The sequence below is a fragment of the Pezoporus occidentalis genome, unplaced genomic scaffold (assembly GCF_034315485.1).
Source record: "Pezoporus occidentalis ecotype Australia unplaced genomic scaffold, CSIRO_AGI_Poc_V1 ctg21, whole genome shotgun sequence".
NCBI lineage: Eukaryota > Metazoa > Chordata > Aves > Psittaciformes > Psittacidae > Pezoporus > Pezoporus occidentalis.
Genome location: NW_026913964.1, coordinates 6,802,199 through 6,820,613, shown reverse-complemented (window position 1 = coordinate 6,820,613; position 18,415 = coordinate 6,802,199). Strand labels below are relative to the sequence as shown.

The window sequence follows — 18,415 nt, the reverse complement described above, 5'->3', positions numbered from 1 at the left end:
GAAATGAATGATAACTAACATAGTCTGGATGTCACGGAAAAACAAGGATGAATAGTAAAGGATAGCCTAGTAAAATAAAGAATAAGAAACATAATAAGATAGAGTCCTCAGCTTTACTTATCTTTATAATCTTCCTGTTAGTTTCTTCTGCTATCATAGCTCCATCCCTCTTCTCATTTAACCATGAAAGCTAGAATAACTTCTATTGTAATTCAAATATTTAGACTGACTCCCTGGTGATTGTTTATCATTTATATCAACTTTGAGCGTAAACCATATATTTATGTAGGTGTCAGTCTTTCCATGCCCAGAGATGTGTATGTTACAAGTAAATATTGTTGGTGCAGATGATGTTTTTCCATGTGTCAGAGCATCTAAAGTAACACACTAATGCATACTTGCATATCAGAAAGTGTTAGCCTTTGATGTACATCTTCTCAGTACATGACTTATTAATTTAATAACTCCATTATGTTAGTCCAGGTGTGACATATACCTTAGTGTATGCATGAAAGTTTGCTATGAAAAGTTTACTTGATGTATTTAAAATCTTAAAATTTTATTGGTCATCAATTCATATATAGTTTTAGACATTAATGAGGTTATTTATTTATTCTAGAAACTGAAATCTTGAACACCATATTTTAACTTAGAACAATCATTTATTTCATTGTCCATTTTAGTCAATCTCATTATTATGTACTTGTCCATGTGTATACCAATGAGCAATGACTTTCATTGAGAAAGAATAAGTAGTGACCACACAAAAATCAGTTCCAAAGAATTCAGTTCTCGGTGTCTTTTGAAACACTGTATCTCTATGCACCCTCAGAAGGCTCAGAAGAAATTGTCTATGCAGTTGATTTCTGAAGCTTGAGCTGGCATGGTCCCAGACTCTCTTTGAAACTCTTACACTTGCCTTATAGTAGTACTGCATGATGGCTAAAAGGTAGCAGCTGCCTCACTGGCAGCTAAACAAAGCTAACAGAGTAGATCAGTTTCCAGCAGTAGTATTTTAGATTTCTATGTTTAAGAGAATTAGCAAAAATAACTTGCATCTCCTATATCATGGTGAAAGAGACCAGATTAATTCAGATCTCTCTGGATGATCCATGAAAAGACATAAATCAAACATTACATTTTTTTTTTTTTTCTGGGACATGGCAAACATTACCCTTCTAAAAGCTGCAGGGACGTTATAGCAGTTTTCCATTGACACATCTTTTCTCTTTCATTCCTTTAAAATGCTTATAGCAGATAAAAATGGTCATTCCTTCATCAGATGTCCTTGGGAGGGAGTGTAGGTGAAAGAAAACTTTGCATATAGAAGAATTCTACTGGGTAATAAATCTCATGTCTGAAAGTATGGTTCTAAGAATCCTCCCGGTGATTTACAAACCCCTTCAGAAGGATGCTGATGTGAAGGGTGAGCAGGCACAGGTTATTTCTGACTGCATTCATCCCTATATCCAGAAACATTTCAACAAGCCATATTAACTTACGTGCTTAAGAGCACAGAATTTTTCTTGGGTTTCTATAATGGTACTGCAGGCTACCCCTGCTTATCTTGACAGGTAGAATAGCGGTCAGTCATGAATGGTTAGCATCGGGCTGTTTAGACAGTTGGGGACATTTTCATCAAAAACTAAACCAAATGTAATTGGTGGGTGAGATTCTTTCCAGAGCTTATGCTTCTTGCAAATAAGACGTCTTAACAGCTAGGGATGAAGTGACAGATGGAAGTGCAGATCTTCTCACACTGATGAGGTTCCACTGTATTCATACCACCAAATTAGCAGGAACTGCATGGATGGAGGAATGTGTCGCCTTTGTGGCTTCTACCACTTCTCTTCTGCGTATCTTATAATAGGTCATACAAAGGTGGTCCATGCCACTAGAAGTGAAAGTTAATCATATCCTTTGAGATTCCAAACCAACTCTTCTCACTGCCAGAAAGTACAACAGTGATCTCTGTGCAAAACTGATCCTGATAAGAGGCCAACCAATTGAAAATCATGCTTTAAAGCTGATTATGCCTGTTTAAGAGATACAAATAGCATGCCAGATGAACAGAAAAGCAGACAGGCTGTATCTATCTTTGTTTCCAGCTTCCACAGCTGGACAGAAACAATATGGTGCCAGTACCATTTCCTGCAGAGCTACCAACAGCACACCTTCAAGCCCTGTAGCATTCATAATGTACCTTATAGGTCTGCTGTTCTTTTCTGGCACTTCAGTATGCTGTATCAGTATATAATACTCTGCTGATAATGACTGTATGGAATTTTCTGTCATCTCTGATACTCTCTAAAAGCTCTCTAAACTCTGCAATGAATAAAGGACTCAATCCTATAAAAGGATGAATTTTCTTAAACATAATTCCATTTACATTTTTTGAAAGAAGAAAATTGGCCAGAAGCACTAGTTGGACAAGTGCTCTATTGAGATCTTGATATTGTTCCACATAATAAGACATTAGTGTGGAAAGACTCCAAGCTTTCTTCTGCTGCTTATGTTATTTCAGTGGTACTTCCTTTGATTTACCCAAGGAATGTTTTGTTTCAGTTAATGTTTATGATTGGCTTCATGACCTAAGCAGCACAGAGAATGTATTGAAATATATTCTCATTGTTTGTGGGTGTTCAGTCTAATTATGTCATCCATAAAAATAAACAGTTTTGCATGTGTGCCAGAAATCAAGTTTTTATCACTGCAATTCAGAACTACATTTTCTTTCAGTTCAAGATCATTAGAAACCAAACCAATGCAAAAATTGTTTATAAAATTTCATTAAGCTGAATTAAAAATTCTTATATGTATTGTACATATTTTAATATTATAAAAAATTTTCTTTCCTTTTCCCTAAAAAAGGGGATATATTTTTTAAAGAAATCAGATTAATACACCTAATAAAATAAATGGATCCTTTACAGGGCAGAATTGAACAAGCTTCTCTTTCTTACAAATAAGTGCTCATGCTTAATACCTCTGTCATTCTGGGAGAGGTGTCTTTTTACCATAGAATCCTGGAATAGTTAGTGTTGGAAAGGACCTTAAGATCATCGAGTTCCAACCCCCCTGCAATGGGCAGGGACACCTCACACTAAAGCATGTCACCCAAGGCTCTCTCCAACCTGGCCTTGGACACCACCAGAGATGGAGATTTCACAGCTTCCTTGGGCAACCCATTCCAGTGCCTCACCACCCTTACAGTAAAGAACTTCTTCCTTATACCCAATCTAAACTTCCCCTGTTTAAGTTTTAACCTGTTACCCCTTGTCCTGTCACTACAGTCTGTAATGAAGAGTCCCTCCCCAGCATCCTTGTAGGCCCCCTTCAGATGCTGGAAGGCTGCTACAGTCTGAGCAGTCTCAACTTTCTCAGCCTGTCTTCATACGGGAGGTGCTCCAGTCCCCTGATCATCCTCGTGGCCCTTCTCTGAACTTGTTCCAACAGTTCCATGTTCTTTTTATGTTGAGGACACCAGAATTGTACACAATACTTCAAGTGAGGTCTCACAACAGCAGAGTAGAGGGGCAGGATTTTATGCTGGTACAGGGAGACCTCTCTGTATTGATGGTCTCACTCAAGTACAAAGTACAGGATTAATGTTATGTGATGACTTGGATATAAGATATGTATTTTTTGGTTCTCAAAACTTTTTTAACATAAAAATAGGAGATGGGAGTGGGAAGTCCCACCACTGACATGCTTGATCACTGACACACTTGACTAATATGGAGCAAAATAAACTTCTAGAAGTATAAAAATAGCTATCTTCACCGCTAAATAGTTTTGGGAATTTGTTAAGAGACTGGAAGGTACGATTACATTTATAAACCTCAACATTTCTTATATCTGGTTGGTTGTGTTAATGTCATTTTTCATACCCAAGAAATATACCCAACTGAAGATGAATGTTAAACAAAGAAGAGGAAAAAGAAAATAATTTTATTCAGTGTAAGATTCTTCTGCTGCTAGCTAAGTAAATAATTTCTTTACACAATTTATTTCCAGCTTCTATTCAGTCTGTCTATATCACATGGCCAATTTCTTAAATTTGTATTAAGAAAAACATCCTAGGGAAAGAATTGCAGAAGTACAGTAACAGTCTTGGGCATCTGCAGTGAACAAAAGAAGAGAGGTGTTGAAGCTTGAAAATCCTTGAAAACAAGAAAGCTTTTAGCCTAATACAACATAATGTGGCATTCTGCAGATGGATTAATATTAGCGAGGTAGCCAGAATAAGTAAAATGATAAAGAGTTCTCTGTTAATACATGAGACAAGTATGGTTGTCAAGAAGGACAGAAAGAGGAAATTATTTAAAATGAAATAATCTGAATTAAGAAATTATATTTTCAAAATGTGTAGACAATATGTAGGCAAGGGTAGAATTCTGATGACAACTGTGACTGATTATATAGAAAGACAGCAAACTTCAGTAAATGTACTCTCCTAACCTGGTGAGTATGCCAATGTGAAATATATTAAAACCAACAGCAATAACAGAATCAGAAAGACAAAATGAAATTGTGACTTGTCAATCTCCAGTTCTAGGAAAGCTTTAGAACACAACATTGCAAAGGCAATTTTATTTTAGCAATATTTTTACTTACGTATGGATTCATCCTTATATGGAACTTGATTTACAATTTTGTTTTCAAAGATCAGAATAACAGTTAGAATTGCAACATAATATAGACTACAGAAAACAATCATCTATCTTCTTCATTGAAAGATATTTATGTAACATTAAGTTTAGTGATGTGGTAGGTGCAAATTTAAGTCTAAATTAAAAAATGGGGCTTATTCTTTGTTTGTTTCATTGGTTGGTTGGTTGTTTTTTTTTTTTACCTTGAGCACAAATAAAACCTACTGCAAAAAAATCACAGGTTGTCTCCTGAACACCACTAAATCCCAAAATATGTTGCCTTTTGACAATTGTGAACATGCTCTTAAACTTGACAGAAGAGATAATTACATCTCTGTTTTATCCACTGAAGCACTTTACTTTAAAAATAGCAAAATATATGTTAATTCTGTTCTTTTACTGTCACAAAGTGCATGAAGGTATCATGAAAACAACATATTTCTGAATGTTATCTGAGTTGCACTTTGAGTAACAGCTATATACTTACTATCTATGTCATTTTACTGTTGCCTTCATCCAACTGGTTCCTCCAGGCACAATCACAACACAAATATTATCTGTTATTAATGTACATAAGTGATAAAGTGATAGTAATGAGCAGTGATACGTATACATGCATACTATGCATATGCACATTGCATTCTATTTGGAAAGCTCCAATTTAATGCTAAAATGCAACCACCTCAGTGGTGAAAGTCAACAGCTATTTAAATACAAAAACAATTTAAACAGGAATTGAAGATTATTATATGCAATTGAAAGAGTAGGTGGAACTACAGTTCAATCAATGGCACAGTTCTGTTCTAGGAAAAAAAAGCTAACTCTTAGGTTATATTGCCATTGCACTTTTCCCTTTGTAGATATACAATGAAAAATGCCCTTGGCAATAATTAAGTATCTTTATATCAGTCTGACTCAGAGACAGGACAGTATTTTTAAATAGCTATGTCTCTGTTCATAAATTACACTTTATACATACTGTCTCACCATAAAAATTACAAAAATTTCATTGCCTGATTATTTGTTTTTTACACATATTTGGGTAAGAAGGTATTTGTTTTTGTTGAAGGTTTTTGTTTGTTTGTTTATTACTATTGCTTTTTGAAAAAGACTGTAACAAATGTCAGTCTGAATTCTCTCTGAAATGGTTTTCATTTTTTGGCTTACACAAGCAGAAAAAAAAAAAATGAAGCTTTTGTTGAACAGGTATAACTGAAAAAAGATTAACATGTTAGATTCCTTTTAATCAGAAATAATTTTTATTTCATAATTTTAATTCCAACAGGTCTGACTGTGGCCAGTAGTTTGGCAGTTGCAAAAAGTTACAAATCATCAGTAACAATAGTAGTTCAAAGTACACTAAGTGATTAGGAAATGAAAAACACGTATAGAAGATTAAGTCCTGTTAAGTAATGTATGGGAAGTGTTGCTTTTTGGAGCCTTGTTTTAATGATTTCAAAGGAATATTTTGGAGGGCAATCCAGCTTGCCTAAGAAGTGTTAATTAGTTTTGAAGTTAAACTCCACAGCCACATGGCTTTTGTTAATTTATTTTATGTATTTTGAAGAAAAACAACAACATAAAACCCCCACAATTTAAATGTGGCCAGCCTGTCTTTTGGTGAGATTCACATAAGTGTAACACATAAAGAATTCAGGAGAAATCCTAGCCCCACTGATGAAAATGTTTCCACTGTGTTCAACAGTGTCAGGATTTCATCCCTGATACTTGCAATATGATGATTAGCAGATTTTTGTGGTACATAGGTAGATGCGCCCTTAGCCTGTTTTTCAGTTGTAATTCTGTCTAGTTTGTTACTTACAATTATATGGCAACACAGTAACTCGTGAGTCACTCAGGGTATAATTAAGCACAGGAAGAAGGGAGGAGCTGTTAACGTCTTCTCTCAGCAGCCAGCATAGCTTGCAAACTTGAATTAATCTCAGTCTCTTTAAGAAGATGTTGATCCAGGGTGTTCATTCTGAACTTCTTTGTAGATACATGAGCATGTTTGAAATAAGAACTTGACACTTCAGAAATTATTTCTTTTTCTTTGCATTTTAGAGCTTTCAAAATCCAGACTTACTTGCAATGCTGCTTAAAGAACAAGGCTGAAGAGATAATCCAATGCTTGAAAATGCTACTTGCTTCCACTCCGTATCAGAATTAAAAAGAATGGCTTTTTTCTCACAACTTTTACATAGATGAAAGGAACAAGACAGATTTCCTTTAGCTTCAGGAAAATTTGATCCTAGAAAGCAACTCCAAACAAAATCTAAGTTCTCAGGTTCAACAATAATTCTACCATGAACTGTTAAAATTACTTTACTTGTAATACTAGTGTACATGGCACAGAATTTGACACCATAGCTGTTGTGCTAAGGAATACAGGTTAACCTGATGTAAGGGTAGTATTTTAACCTGGGAGGTTATTTCAAATTATTCAGCCATAACTGAAAAAGCAATTTAGTCTTCATTATGTTCTTGTTAGGAAAGCAACTACCGGAAAACATTAGACAGTAATTGCTAAACTGGCTCAGACTTGGAGCCTGTTTGGTCTGAGAAGCTATTTGCACTGTTTTGTCAGTCATATGAAAGAAGAACTTTATGCAGGTGGAGGACTTAAGATGTTGTACAGAAGCTGTTTTAAACCCTGAAAATGCCTTTTTTTTTTTGTTTTTTTTTTTTTTTTTAAATTATACAGCCATTTGTTCTTATTGTCTGTAAAAATGCCCTCTCCTTTTTTAATCCAAGTTTCTTCTGGTAGTGGTTTCCCTAACCTACCTATAGATATACCAGTCAAGAGTACTGGTTTTCAGGTTTGCCATGTTAGTTCTGGTGAATGGTATCACTCACTAAATTACATTGTTTTTCAAATTCTTGACTCCATTCATTTGCAAGCTGAACCACTTAGTTTGAAAGTGTCAGTGAGTGGTAAGAGATATGGAACCATAAGTGACCCCAGGGTGACTATGCCCTTGCCCATCAGCTCTGTGCCACAGAGTCTGGACACAGTGGGGCCCCTTAGCAGACCCCAGCACTGGGGGTCCTGCTCATGCACTCCAGGACATGACCAACCACTGCTTGTTCACTTTCTGTGGAAAGTAAAACATTTGAATGCTTGCCATGTTAGGAAAAGTCAGGTCTTATGCATTGCTAACACAGTCCATCTGATCTTCGGTATAGGTATGTAGATGCAAGAACAGAAACCATTTGAAGTATGTAGTTGTCAGGTACCTGCAATATTAAACATTGGTAAAGTAAAAGTATAAGCAAAAAATCCTTTCTCAGGATAACTCCAGTATGTAAAACTGCTCATCTGGTTAACTTCAAAATTTCTGAGACTACTGAGACTTTGCAATAATAATTGATACTGAAGCAACTGAAATAAAATACTTTTGAGATTGCATTTCTAATACCAATTGGACGTCTTACAGATAACTGATTTTTGAATGTCAGTATATGTTGTCTGGGTTTTTTTTAACCTGATTATTTGGTCATAATTCAATATAGAATAAGGTCTTCTAAATTTGGATGAAACTACGGAAGACACTGACAGTGAGTACCAGAAGGATAAGCTTATAAAAGTTTTCTGCTATACTTTAAAATGGAGACCATACGAAGGTTACATTTGTAAATATTTTAGAAGAGGAAGTATGATTAATCTGAATGATGTAATTAAAATCATTGTGAATGCTTGTCAAATCCAACTAAATGAAATGTTTCTAATAATTATAATAATTTAAAATATACTCATTTGTATTGTTTTAAACATCTATGTTGTATACCATTCACATTTGTAATATAGTAGTGGTAACTTTCAATATGAATCAGTGGCCTTCATTTTTGTATATAGCATTTCCGTATCTCTTTTGCTCTTTCTCTCTCCTTTGCTTCCTCCCCCCTCACCCATCGCAGCTCTTGTGATATTTGTTGGTGATGATATGAGTTTCTTTCAAACTGGCTGTCCTGGGTTAGGCTGTAACAGTGGTTCTGAGTTGCCAGCAGGTCTTAAACCACAACACTTGTGGTTCTATGCTCCTACCAAATGAGGACATATTCTCAGAGACCCCAGGGCACACCACAGAAATTCCTTGTGGTAGAAACTGCTCACAGCTACTCTGCAGTATGTTGCAATGCTGCAGCACAGTGAGGGATCCCACTATCTGTTTTCTCATACAAGAAGGCGCCCAGTTCCCACCATACACAGAAGTTTGTAACTCTGCTGACTACTGCTTAGTTACTCTTAATTTGTAGATGGGAATACATCAGAAGTTGGTTCCATCTTTGAAGGCCACTTCCAACCCAAGCCATTCTAGAATTACATGATCTTCTGATGAGATGAATACAAGCACAGAAGTGTAGCGATTCCACTAAAAGGTGGTTTCTGATGGGGATATAGCAATACAGCATGTTGTAGTGTAACAGTGAGCAATAATGAACAATTCTGAAGGTATATGGACTAACTTTAGAGTGAAAAGAGTGAAAAGTAGCCTGGTCAGGGGCACACAAAGTGCTAATGAACCGCCTGAGGGAGAACTTCTCGAGAACTTAACTACTGACTTCTGAAGTTCTTCCAACAGCACAGAACAAGTCTGGGTACTGCCAGAGAATGTTTCCCAGGTAATTGAACAACAGGAATAAGACAGAGCATGGCCTGGGCTTTCCTTTTACATTCTGAAATCAAGATTTCACTCAAAGAATAAATAACAAAGGTGATCCCAGAAAAAGAGATACAGCCCTACAAAACTGGCTCTCTGCTACCAGATGTCAGCTGTTGTCTGTTTTGTTGCTTGTTATTTGATCAGCAACATCATTCAGGGGAGAGTTTATGCCTTAGTGACTACCTTTAGGGAAGTCACACAGAGATAAAACCTCTATTCTTCATGTCCAGAAAACATCTTTCACTTTCTTGTTAAAGCAGAGAAATGCTGTGGAATTTCAGTAAGATTCATCTTACCTAAGTTTAGCCTTCACAAATGTCAGAAATGAAAATATTTCTTTGTTAAGGTAAGGCCAGACAATTCACTAAACTCTTTATGTTAGTCCCTGGCACAGAGCATTTAGTGACTCAGCTGTAGCAACACTATAGTTAAAAGAAGCAAACAGTTCTCTACTGTAAATTTGGGCCTGGCTGCCCCAAGTATCCAGCTGCTAAATGAAGTTTACATTAATAAAATGTTTGTCCCTACCCAAGGGCTTCCTGAGTAGCCTGTATAAAGAACTCCGGAAAAATGAAGAGTAGATTTGTTCCTAGCAGGCAGGAAGGAAGTTGTCAGGCGGAAAGAGGATATGGACCTGTTTGCATGCAAGGGTCAGTATTTGGTTGCTGGATATTTCCTCTGTGTCCACACGACAAGAAAACCCTTAGTTTCCTGCACTGGACAAATAGCAGGAAAGGGTGTGAGAGTTACTGAATGACATTATCATCTTATAGTCTCATCAGTGAGGAAGGCTGCTTATCAAAACTGCTAGCAAAGAACTGAATTTCTGGACTAGACATAAGCAGCTGAAATTGCTAAGGGCTTCTTACTTAATTTCTTTAGCTCAATTCAGTTAGCATGCTGTGCCATTCTTTTCTATAAATTCATTAGTTTCTGACAGCTTTTTATTCATCAAATTACTTAAACTGGGTATGGAAAATACCTACGGAATTGTAAAATATCTACAGAATCAAACCTTAATAATTGTGTTCTAAACAGGGATGTGAAAGACTTCAAAGGCCAAAAGTTTTAAGAATCAGTCTCTTTGGAGTTTTTCTTCTGTTGATGTTTGGGCTTTTTTTTTTTTAAATTAAAACTGTTAAGACATTGAAGACTGGCAGTAATCTACCCATTTGCTTGTTTGTGTTGAAAAGATGAGTGTACTGATCACCAGCCAATAAATAAAACATATTTGGAAATGTTCAGTCTCATGTTAAATACTTAAAAACTTGACTTATTCCACTCAGGTCAGAGAGGTTATTTGTGCTAGTCCAAATTTTTCTGTGCTTGTAGTAAAGATCATATGATTAAACCTGCAAAAAAAGTGATTAAACTGTCTCTCAATATTAATTTAACTGTGCAAATGATTTTCTGCAGAATTTCATTCACAATCCTTCTGTTTGCCCTGTTCAAAACCTTCAGTTTTGTTTGAGTTGGTTTTGGTTATTTTTTTTACATACCTATTTATAACAGACGTTCAACTGTAAAATACAAAGACTTGGAACAGTACAGAATTTGCTTCTGATGCAAATCATCAAAGAAGAGATCCAAAGCTGTCCGGATCCACTACTTTTTTTATTTCAGACTTTCTAACCTCATCAAGTATGAATGGTGGGAATATGTGTGTAACATGAAGCTATAATTCTGATTTGAGTTGTTGCACACAATAGACAGGGCAAGCTAATATCTATTTTATATCATTTAAATAAAAAATTGATATAACTCTTAATAGAGCACAAACACAACATTTCCTTGTGGTATTGGACAGTCATTTGTATTTGCTGAATGCTAACTTACAGAGCCGGGATGGAGGTGGCTGTGGAACATAACACAATGTACTCGTTAAATGTGTTTTCACACACATACATGTACACACATATGCGTATTTATAGCATTAATCTACATAATGGCAAACAGACTTCAGAAAGTTGCAGGAGGGTCATTCATTTACAGCAGATGAGGCAAGGCAGGAACATGATGAATTGGTTTGTAGGCCCTGAACTGCAGGGAACTCTGGGCTACACAGGGGATCTAGTTCAAAAGAAAAAAAAAAAAGGAGAAAAGGATGATGGAACAAAATGTATTCCTTTCTTTGTTGTCTGATGCAGTGTTTTCTCTGACACATACTATTTAACTGAGAAATGTTCCTGCACAATCATAACTTTTAATGTGCATGGTATGATAAACATTGCATTTGCACCACTTCATCACTTCCACCACTACTGCAATAATAAACAAGTTTTCTTCAGTTATTTTGTGTTAACTAATCTGACATCACATGTACTTTACAATTACATATATGGCCAGTATCATTTGTATCTTAGGCAGTCTTAAATATTGATAGCATGGTATGTGATGGAATTATTTCACTAAGTAATATTAAGAAGACATGTTGTTTTGTTTTATCATTTATACCATAAGATGTCCTGTTCCTTTGTGCCATAAAGATACTAGGCAAGCTAGTTAATAAGGATTTAATTCATAGCTAAATATATGGATTTCATTTACAGAACAAATCTTTCACAGCATAGAATTTCCCTAAACCTCATCATGTTTAACTGCCATTCAGGGCAAATAAATTAACTTTTATCTTAGATTAATAAAAAGAAAAAGCTGTACTAAGTAAAGTAGATGTACAGTACTTTCTATGAGAACGCCATAGCACAGGTGGTGATTCATTCAAGTGTAAATCTCCACAGAGAGAATGAGTTCTGAAGTCTTTTAGAAAAGAGGAAGAACTTGAGAATGCAGGGGGAAATATCTTACTCTTTTATACCTACCATCTTGAATCATATCAGTGTGTTTCCTCCCTACCCTCACAAAATCAGTGGCGAAACATAAGACCTGGTATATCAAAGAGTCATTGCAACTTTAAAATTGCACATGCTTCCTTTCCAAGCTGATAGCCTCCAAAGCATCGGAGACAGGCACAATGTTATCTTCACTGCTACTCTGAAAATTTAATGTGGCTTTTTCATAATGGCTGGATAGGAAAAAATGTATTGGCTAAGGGAGAGATTCTTCCGGCTCTGTTTTGAAAAAAATTGCAACAGATCAAAATCAAGGTAACCCCTGCAGCTAGCCCTGATCCTTTGGAAACTGACATAAATCACACCAATTTTGTTGTGTTATGATTTATCTTAAGTAGAAAGGCAACTGTGTCTTTCCAGACTAAGTTGTGATTATAGGAACTCTTCCCAGGGCTTCAAGACAATGACTTGAAGGGGGGGGGGAGGGCATTGAGGGAAAAAAGGGGAAGGGGGAGAGGAAAGATAAGAAAAAAGAAAAAGGAAAAAAGAAAGAAAAGAAAGAAAAGAAAGAAAGAGAAAGAAAAGAAAGAAAGAGAAAGAAAAGAAAGGAAGAAAGGAAAGGAAGGAAGGAAGGAAGGAAGGAAGGAAGGAAGGAAGGAAGGAAGGAAGGAAGGAAGGAAGGAAGGAAGGAAGGAAGGAAGGAAGGAAGGAAGGAAGGAAGGAAGGAAGGAAGGAAGGAAGGAAGGAAGGAAGGAAGGAAGGAAGGAAGGAAGGAAGGAAGGAAGGAAGGAAGGAAGGAAGGAAGGAAGGAAGGAAAGAGAGAGAGAAAGAGAAAGAAAGAAAGAAAGAAAGAGAAAGGAAAGAAAGAAAGAGAAAGAAAGAAAGAAAGAAAGAAAGAAAGAAAGAAAGAAAGAAAGAAAGAAAGAAAGAAAGAAAGAAAGAAAAGAAAGAGAAAGAAAAGAAAGAAAGAATAAACCATCTTAAAAGCAGAAAAGATCTGCACATAAATGCCACAAGCTGAAAAGAACAGTACCAGCACAGCAACTTGAAAAAGAAGAAAATCAGCCACATTACAGAAATAATTTTTGCAGACCAAAAATATGTAAAGAGGAAAAGCTTGGCCTGCTGGAAAAAAATATAAAGCTCTCCCCAGGAAATGAGTAACAGCTCATGGACTGTTCTTGTTCCAGGGCTGTACCTTGAACTTTATGAATCTCATTTGCTTGGAATGGTGAGTAGAGTCTTAGCATTATTAACAGTATCACAACATACTAATTCTGATAACCAAAAAGAAAATTCTAGACCAGTGAAAGAGCTCAGTTTTCTTAACATAAGCACTGTGACTACTCATTAGTTAAGTAAAATATTTTGTGTTTTCAATGGACCTTCCCAGAAAAATTAAGTTCTCCCAATTTCTCTGTCATTTTCCTCATACAGTACAACATCTAATTGTTCCTATTCTACAGATGAAGAAACTGAGGCACAGAGACTTGTTTTACAAAAATGCAGGCATTTGGGAATTGGAAACCAGGCTTAGAACCTGAGTTCCCTTGTTTCTAGTAAAAAAGTCTATCCAGTGGGCCACACTTCTTCCTATAGTTGACACTCTACACAGCTGCTATACAATGTCAGTTGGGGTTTTATTTTTCATTAGTTTGCACGCCATCTGTCCTGTGAGTGAAAAACAAGAAGCTATTTAAACATTCCTCTCCACTGATCTCTTTCCTTCCTTCCGTCCACCAATGGGCTGCAGAACAGAGTGGTTTTTAAAATTACAGTTTACATAGATGCATGGATATGCACACAACTTAGGACAATGTCCCTTAAGAATCATGTGAGCACTTTGAAAAAATGCCTTTTTCAAGTAAAATATGGTCAGGTTAGGAAACCAATCACATTATACAGTATTGCATTACTCTATATACTCATGCAATATGCCTCTCACTCTTTTTCTGCCTGCTCCCTTACTTTCTTTTTCTCCCTCTCTCCCTGTCTGTATATCTCTTTCTCTCTCCATTCCTGCCCCTCTCCCTCTCAGTAAGCATATTTGCTTTATTGAGTCAATGAATGTGGCAAAAGACATGCAAAACAACTATTGGATCACAGAATCCTGTCCCCTTGCCACTGCAGGATATACCTGTAATCCCTACACAGCAACAGGATCTGATATACAGAAGCTGAACTTAACCTCGGAGTTTGTCAGACAAGCTGTGGCCATTATTGCTATGAAAATTTGTGTATCATTTCCCTTGCTGCTTATCTTTTATTTCTGTAGTAGGTTAGGGACTGAAGATGTTAAGAAAAGGAGATACATATCCATGCCTTATCATGGCCACCAGACAAAATAGGTAAGGTGAATACAGCTGAGCTGTGAATATATACTGCTTTTTGCTGACTTTTCTATAGCGGCTGTAAGCTGTAGCAAAGAATAGAGTAGCGAGCTACGGGTAAAATCTGTAGAAACTCTTCCTCGTACGCTTTGGGCCTTTTTCTCCTGCTGTACACAGGCAGCCCTAAGTGTATTGAGGAAAGGTGAGTAATTTTCCAGTGGAGGCCAAAGACAAACATAAGGCAGGTGCAAAGTACAAACCTTGATGCATACTGGATGTGGATAGAGTGCAACCCAATGTGTCTTGGGAGAGGGTTTACAAAACTTTCAAGTACTCAGAGAGACAGGTAAATGGGTGCAGCCAAAAGGAAAAGCTGTTGTAGCTGTGTATTCTTAAAGAGGGTATAAGGGTGCGCATTGATCCTGGTATATCACTTAGGTATATTGATCCTAGATATCTCTTAGGAGCTACTGACGGAAGAGACTGTCTTTTGTTTAATCAAGATAATATGTTTTCAGTACAGCCTTGTCCAAGACCTGTCTTCTACTTTGAAAGCTGTTTTCTGCTTTTTGGAAATACCTGGCTTTTGCTGGATACTTGGCAAAATCTGACTTTCTACAAGCATTTGGCTAAAAATGTACATTAAAAAAAAATCTACATTAAAAAAAAATCTACATTTAAAGGGGAAAAAAAGGGTCCTACATGTTCTGGGTTTGTTTAAATTCATGATCTTCTGAGAGTTTCTGTTCAATGCCTGACGAGCTGTTATCGATATATGACTGATAGAGGTTTATGTTATCAGTGACTGATTCTCAGGGAGCTGAACCTCTGCAGCTCATACTGACTTTCATGCTGCTTGGGACATATCAAATCCTTATGAATCTTGATTTACCTTTAGAATCATGTAATTCGTGTTAACAGTTCTCGCATATTCTGTAGCAGTGGGATATGGAGTGACTCTCTGGACTTCCAACTTCTAAATTTGTTTCAATAAGAACTTCTGGTTTCATTAAGATCTTTTGATTTCTTTCAAATATAGCATGATAACCAAATATATTTTTCAGCTATTGGTATAAATAAACAATACTAAGAAGCCATGTAATTAGTATTGTTCCCAATTATCAGAAGACAGTGTATACTCCAGTTTACCATATTCCCTTTAGCTGGCTCTGTGATCTGCCAGATCTCATAGAAATACCTGTTGTTAGCTGTGATGTAAGTTTTTTTATTATATTCTAAGCATATATTTTACTGTAATATCCTGTATTATGAGCTCGGATTGCTTCTGGAAGTAATTACAGTTTATTTATTATATCCTTGGTTCCAAACAGAAATATTACATATGATGAGAACTTTTCAGAACTTGTGAACCAATTTGATTCTGTTCTGGCTTTTCAAATACTGTTAGTTGTGAGGAGCAACCCCTACGGCCATTTAAAGGGAAGGTGAAATGGAAATAATTATAGGGTTTTTTGTAGGACATTTTTCACAGTGGGGTCTCCAACAATTTCATTTTCTTAAGTTTATGCCAATACCTTCAGCCAAACCATAAAGCTTTTGTCTGACTTTAGTGCTGATCTCTGAAGAGAAAATTTTTGGCTGACAAGGAAGACAATTTAAAACTTCACAAAATTTGCTTGTCTGGAAGGTTGCACTAGGGGGAAACAGTCTAGACACCAAACTCATCTTGTCGGGACTGGTTTTTCTTCCCAGGCTCTACTTGTGGCCTTTTTTCTACTTCCCATTTTTTGAGGCTTTAATCTTCCTTTCAGGTCAAGTGGCCATGCATTATCCTGTGTCTTTCCCAGTCTTCATCTAAGTGTGGCATCTATGAGACTACGCCTTACTCACACTTATTTTTGAGAGCTTTTTACAATATACTTAATCCTCTTCTTCCATTTCTAGATTACATAAGCAAATTTATGTGTTTCCTTCATCTCCTTCAAGGGTGAATATATTGCAGAGGAAACCTCCCAAAATAAATCATAACTGAATCATTTCAGTTTAGCTGCTAGAGTCTTGGGTGGCCCTGTGGTTTGCATGTCAAGATATTCGCACATCCTTAGTATGATAAGAGATGTACAAACAGCTACACCCACACTATCCAGGGATGATTCACTTTACGGAAAGGAGGGGACGTTCCCGCAGCTGTCCTCCTGAGGGGGATGTACAACAGAAAAACACATTTAATCACCACAGAAGTTCTGCGAGTGGAAGTTGCAAGAGGGCATCTGGATCCGTGTGTCCCCTGGCTGCCCTGACCACATCCCATTACACACAGTACTGTGCTCTTCAAGCGGCTGTTCTAGCAGTTTCTGTTGCCTCAGTATTATTGGTTGTAAGGTATTTCTGCTGCTGAAGGCCATCTCAAGGAAAGCTCCTTTCACTTCCCGCTCTCAGATGTTTGGCACAGGCCCAAAAAGTATATGGTTGCCCTGCTAATTAGAAGATGCTCAGATGTGACTAAGTGCTGTTTACTGTGCATCCAGTTCTTGATGAACCAATGAATGCAAATGATAGCAAAAACACAGTAAAGATGTGACAGGGATAATTCCCTTGATGAAGACTTGACAGATATGTAAAGAACTTTAAAACATTAAATTTAAAATAATTAGGCTCTTTGATTAAACAAACAATCAATCAAATTGCTCTTTTATTTTATTCTTTCTTTCAAAAATAGCACTTTTAAACAGCAGATTATTTGGGGTTTTGTAGCCTTACCAATAACATATATTGAAGAGTGTTTTAACTCAGTTAATTCTGACAAATAGTACAACTGGGAGGCAAGTTTTAAAGATGGAAAAATAAATCCTCATTAAAAACCACAATAGCACTTAGACTACCAACCGATTTCAAGGTGACAGTGCCAAATCTTTTACCTTCTTCCAGCTCTTTGTTTTTCTGTTCATTCCACATCACAGAGCAACTATAGCAATGTTAAATGGATAAGGCCAGAGCCCATTTAGGAGTGAATGAGCTACAATTTACAGCTTGTGGGTCATCTCCCCTATAAATCCCAAGATCTGCTTTTGAATATAGAGAAATAGAGGAGAGAAAACTGAGGAACATTCTCTCATAACAGCATTCTTTCTGTTACAAAGGTAAAAATATAGATGCAACCCACACTGCTTTGGTGTGGATTTGAAGGCATGGAATTGAATTAATAACATTTATTGTTAACTTTTTTTGCCATTGCTGGGAAAAAGTAGTGACTAGGTGATGAACCTATAATTTTGGCAGAGACTTGTGGGGTTATTGTCTGTGTTCACTATAAACTGTGGCTTCTGTTCTCTTCGCAGTGCCTCTCCTACTAAAGGAACTGTGTAACTGTAAGGAATCTGCCTAGGAGCCATAAGTCTTTAGAGGCAAGTCTTCTATTGTGTACTTTTATAAGCAAAGTAGAGAGTTTGGTCTCTTAACAAAAGCTCTGTCGTACTCTGAAGAAATTTCTCAGGCACACAGACTGCATGGGAATCTGGCTCTAGTTTCAGTTAGGTTTTTCTATTGCTTAAACTTAAGCAAATCCTAGGATCAGGTTACTGATTCTTTTTTCTTTTTAAAAATACTGTATTTTACTTCATTAAATTTTGCACCTGAAATGCTTGTGCAACTGATCTCTGAAAGAAAATAAAAAATCACAGCTTCTGTGATCACAGAAAGCATGAAGAGTTTGGAATAAAAATGCTATTCAAAATGAGAGGAATACCTTGACTCAGAGAGCCAATTCACCAACTGCATAGTACTCAATAAAGCCAAATTTATCAATGGAAAATTATACTAATGTTATGAGCCATGAACTTTCATATTTAACACAACATCAAATTGTGTCGCTCTTTTCATGCTGTGTGAACTGTATGGAAAAATATAGTAAAGGGTTACAGTTATTATAATAATTATGTGTATAGCAGACAATATTTGCAACTGCATGCTCAGAAAAGCAGGTAGCAACCATAACCCACAATTAGGTGTTTAGATGTGAA

At 36.5% G+C, this 18,415-nt stretch overlaps 1 long non-coding RNA gene across 2 annotated transcripts in view; it reads left to right on the top strand.

Annotated features, from left to right (window-relative positions):
- The window catches only part of LOC134164022 (uncharacterized), a 62,515-nt gene extending 44,602 nt beyond the window's left edge, over positions 1 to 17,913 (top strand). For both annotated transcript variants that reach the window (XR_009964964.1, XR_009964962.1), the window contains one exon: positions 17,735 to 17,913. This is a non-coding gene — a long non-coding RNA (uncharacterized LOC134164022). The remainder of the gene's footprint in view (positions 1 to 17,734) is intronic.
- Positions 17,914 to 18,415: the final 502 nt, after the last annotated feature.